This window comes from Rhodamnia argentea, chromosome 1 (assembly GCF_020921035.1).
Source record: "Rhodamnia argentea isolate NSW1041297 chromosome 1, ASM2092103v1, whole genome shotgun sequence".
In the NCBI taxonomy this organism is placed as follows: Eukaryota; Viridiplantae; Streptophyta; class Magnoliopsida; order Myrtales; family Myrtaceae; genus Rhodamnia; species Rhodamnia argentea.
In genome coordinates this window covers 18,757,295-18,762,768 of record NC_063150.1, presented here as the reverse complement: position 1 = coordinate 18,762,768, position 5,474 = coordinate 18,757,295, and positions in this window count along the sequence as shown.

Genomic DNA, 5,474 nt, shown 5'->3' with positions numbered 1-5,474 from the left:
TAGGGCCCCCCACTTAAATCACGAAACAAGGTCAGGAGTTTCAAACCCTCGACGTGGACAAAGAAGGGCACGCTCTCAACCAACCACGCCACGCACGGGTGGGTGACATTGTTCTTCTTTGTTGTCACAAAAATGAAAGATGGAACACCGTATACCAATTTAATGAACCATTATCATTTCAAATTCTACATAGAATATATCAACCGTATCTTCTTAAGCCTTTAAGTTTATAAGGCCATAGATTACTCCTTACTACTTTTACTAGGAATAGTAAACCTTACCCTATATATACATAGACGCACACGTGTTAATTCCATTAATCTCGAAACTTGGTTGCAGAAGCACCATGGCCTTCCTGTAGTGTTAGGCCTCATTCACTTTCATTCACCTAATGCATCACCCCCTTCGTAAATTGTTCCACCTATTCCCTATGGACAACCAAATGCCTAAAAAATTTGTCGACTTATATTCGGTACATAAAGACACTTCTACCCTTCAAAGAATATGATAAACCAATCTTATTGGTCGCATCATAATATCCACTCATTAATTTTTTTTCGTTCGAGTGAGCTTATGTGGCTGTTGACGCGGCAAACGAGGAGGACGTGTACGAATGACATGCTATCAAAGAGAAAATTAGTGAGGCAACATGTACGAAATCATGTTGGTTTCGAAGCTGGGAAGTTGAACGGGGAGTTTGAACTTCGGATTCACGACAAAATGACGGCATTTCATATACATTGTCACCCAATTGTCATGCTAATTGTCAAAACAGCTTAAATGGATGGAAAAGTTAAGTTGTGGATATTTTTGTCTCACAAGAAAAAGTTGGCTTTTTTTGTCTGGAAAAAGTGTCGAGATAATTACCAAAAAAGTCATAAATCGGATGTCAATTTAGTTATAACCTTTTCAAACTGGCAATTTAGTCTCAAACCTTTCACGATTTGTCAATGTAGTCCTTCCTATCAAATTTTGGCAAAAATCGCTTATGTGAAGTCTAGTCATCACTGGCCGCACGATTTTTGTAACTTTTTTTTCTAGAAGATTTCGTAAGTAAGTGCATTCAAAATGGGCAATTATACTACACATGATTCCTAACTATAGGCGACACGACATTGATGTGGAATGCGATTGCATGCCATTGTTTGTATTTTTAAGATCTTGCAGATGGTTTTTATGATTGGAAAAATGCATGCAAATAATTCAGATTCAATCCTAGGCATGTTGCAAAACTCAAACAAAAGTTTCAGATTATGGAAGAATGGTTGGAGAGACACCCATGACATTTTTGCACGAACTATTTTTTGTGTTTTATTCTGTATCTCCTCTACCGAGACCGCATGAAAAAAAAAAATAAAGCAAATCTTTTACATGCTTCTTAGAAACTCTTGAAATCCCTAAAAATTCAATGATCACATCCCTCTTTCAAAAATCATCTCCCTAAAATAATGGAGATTGAATGTGCACTAAATAGGAAAGAGTAGATGGAAAAGGTTTGGGTCAAAAATCATCTTCCTTATTCATTATGTGACTTAGCAAAAAAGCAAGAGAGGAGAAAAAGAGCACTCACCATTCGGATTCTCTAACGAGTCCACTTGTGAGCTGCATTGTAGATCCGGCTCGGGTAGTTTTTCTGATCGAAGTTTCTGGGTTTTGCTGCTGTCTCGGTAGATCCCCATTGACCGGGCCGTTGGATTGGGGTGAAATTTTTTTGTATCACCGTTCGAATCATCAAAGTTGAGTCCTCTTGTTGGCCTTATGGCAGATCTCGAGTAACATCTCTGTTGTGTTCATATGGCTGATACGCCCGCTCCTTTTAAGGAGCCTCTCATGCTACAAGCAATAGCGAACAAGGGAAAGGCTAAGAAGGATGAGGCGCCACTCAAGCACCTCCATCACCCTCGGATTGACTCCGTTGGTCCCGCCCCTGTCTCGGCTATGCGGAATGACCCGACCGGAAGTCGAGTCACGGCTCCTTCCAAGGCAACTGAAATGCCCTTATCGGTGACCCATGAGGTACCGAATCCACGTTACGGTAGACGGGGCCGGAGTAGGGGTCGCGCGTTGGCGAAACTAAATCTTCGACATGAGGAGAAAGACTTACGGCTGCATACACCAGATGTAGACCCTCGACCTGCTGTTACTACTGCGATTCCCATTGATTTCCAACAGGGAGGCAATGGCAATGCTGGTCCATCTATGCCAGGTAGAAGGAACCGCAGCAGGAGTGTAACTGTTGGTAAATCTCTAGTCCGGGATACCTTGGTGCAACCTATTGTCCAACGCTCATGGGCTGCCGTGGCGAAGTCGGCAGAAAAAGGGTATGCTTTAACTTATGTTCCGCCTTCTAATATTGATGGAAAGTCGGTTGTTAAACTCTGTGATAGTTTCTTGGAGGGTGCTGACCCTAAATGGAAAGAATGCATAGTTGGGTATTTTGTTGGGAAGAAATTACCCTTCAAATTGACCGAGAGTGCTGTTCGGAACCAATGGGGAGCAAATGTGGCTGAAATATTGGCAAATGAGGATGGCTTCTTCTTTTTCCATATCCCGGATGGGGTGCTTCGTCGGAAAATCTTGGATGGGGGACCAATCACTATCCTTGGGAAGCCCATGATTCTACAACAATGGCATCCGGACTTGGAACTCAAGAAGGGGCAACATGATTCATTGCCCATTTGGGTTAGGCTGAGATCAATCCCATTCGGGTGGTGGTCGGCTTCCGGAATTAGTGCGATCGCTAGCGCGATTGGCACTCCATTATATGTTGATATGCAAACGGAGAAGTTGCGGATGATTTCTTATGCTCGGGTTTGTATTGAGATTAAGGCTACCCAATCACTTACCGATTCAATTGAAGTCCTTTGAAATGGTCAGACACGCGTAATCAAAGTGGAGTATGAGAGGATGCCGGCTATTTGTACACTTTGTGGTACTTTTGGTCACAAATGTAGTCCTCCCGCTGTGATACACAGTGACAACAAAGGACCGCCCGAGACGATTGTGGAGCATGATGGTCCGTGGAAGGAAGTCGCTAAGGGCCGTGGCAAGCCCTCAAGAGCAGCGACACCTGAAGTTATACTCCCTAGTGTCGTGAGCACGGAAGTACATAATGCTGGTGCTACACTTATTGATGATGTGGTACAGCCCCTTCTACATGTTGAGCAAGACCCAAATGTAGACCCGGCTGCTCCGGTCCCTATCCCAACCTCTCGGGCTACCTCTATAGCTTCTTCATACTCGGATACCTCGGTTGGAGATACGCCTAGTGATATTGGTAGTGACCACGAAGATGAACCCTCCCATGCACCGCCAAACACTCGGGGGAGATCGGTACTACGGGTAGCTACTCGGGTCCTACCCGACAAGCCCGAAGCTTCTGTGACTTTAGTTTTGGAACCAGCTACAAGCTCGAATAGCAGCCCCTCTATAGCGAAAACACCTACCCCGAAGAAAAAGAAACGGGGTAACAAAAAGAGGCGGTAACCCTCTTTTCTCCCATTATATCTGTATATATATTTTTTGGTATATGGAACATTAGGGGACTTGTTGCCCCCCCGAAACAAGCTGAAATTCGAACGTTTATTAGATCGAATAACCTTTCTTGCATTGGTATCATTGAAACAAAGGTTACGGCGTCCCTTTTTGAGAACGTATCTGCTGGTTTAATGTCGGGTTGGATTTGGAGATCGAACTATGACTACTCGCCTCGTGGGCGCATTTGGCTCGGGTGGGATCCGCAGGTGGTTGCCATTGAAGTTCATGCTAAGTCTGCTCAAGCTATACACAGCTATGCTAGGCTTTTAGCCTCGAATAAATCTTGTTATGTTTCGGTTGTTTATGGTGACCATACGTTTGTATCACGACGGACCCTTTGGGATGATCCGGTACACTCTAGTACTCGATTTGCTGCATTGCCTTGGCTGGTGGCGAGGTGATTTTAATGCTATCCGGGATCACACGGACATACTTGGTGGTTCTAATGCTTGGATCCCCGCTTTTGATGAATTTGCCACTTGTCTCATTCAAGCGGGCCTTGAAGACTTGAGATATATTGGCCACGGGTTCACCCGGTCGACCTCCGCCGGGGTCCTTCGAAAGCAAAGGAAGATTGACAGGGTTCTTGTCAATGCCCAATGGAGAATGGAATTTTCATACTCTGAAGCCACCTTCCTCGCTCCCGGGGTATCCGATCATACTCCGATACTTATAAGGATTATGTCCCCACCCCAGTCCAGGAAGCCTTTCAAATTCTTCAATTTTTGGTTGTATCATCCCAACTTCCCAGGTATTGTTGCACAGGTTTGGGACACCCGGATGGAAGGTACTCGGATGTACATTTTGTGCCAGAAGTTGAAGCTACTCAAAGAACGCCTTAAACAACTAAACCGGAAATCTTTCTCGGATATTTCTGCCCGTACTTCTCAAGCCAGGTTAGCATTAACTATCACTCAAGATGCTATTGTTCTAGACCCGAGTAATCAGATTTTAGTTGTTCAAGAAAAGGAGCAGCTTGCTACATTCGCTGAGCTTAGATTGCAAGAGGAGTCATTTTATAGGCAAAAATCTCGGGTAAAATGGCTCCGGGAAGGGGATCAAAACACCAAGTACTTTCATCACTTTGTGAACAAAAGGCAGCTTGGCAATCGCATAATTTCGGTGGTGGACAATACTGGAGCTGTTCTTATGGAACCAGCCTGGGTTCGCGGTCATATCATCTCTCATTTTGAGGATCTTTTTAAGGACGGTGATCCACCCACCAGACCAACCGTGCCCGAGATACGATCCATTTTGGCGACCACTCTTGATGACCAACAAGTACAGTCCCTCTCCCGGCAGGTCACCGAGATAGAGATCCGGAACACCATGTTTTCCCTTGCGAAGGGGAAGGCTCCGGGTCCGGATGGATTCAACGTTGACTTCTTCAAATCTTCTTGGGAGATTGTGGGTCCTTCTATTGTGGCAGCTATCAAGGATTTCTTTGCAACCGGATGTCTTCTCGGGGAGCTCAATGCCACCATACTTACATTGGTGCCTAAAGTCCCTAATGCTTTGACCATGAATGATTTTCGGCCTATTGCGTGTTGCAACACGGTGTATAAGTGCATCACTAAAATTTTGGCCAATAGAATTGCATATGTTCTGCCGTCTCCGATAAGTATGCCGCAGCATGCATTCGTCAAGGGACGAAGGATCACCGATAATATCCTTATTGCCCAGGAACTTTTTGCAGGTTTTCATCATGAACCATACTTACCGAAGTGTGCCGTCAAAGTGGACTTTCAAAAGGCTTATGATACGATTGATTGGGGATACCTTCACTTGGTTTTGGAGGCATTTCGGTTCCCTCAATCCTTCATCAAACTTATTATGGCTTGTGTCTGCTCCCCAAAATTCTCGGTGGCTATTAACGGGGAACTCCATGGCTTCTTCTCGAGCGGCCGGGGTATCCGTCAAGGTGATCCTGTTTCCCC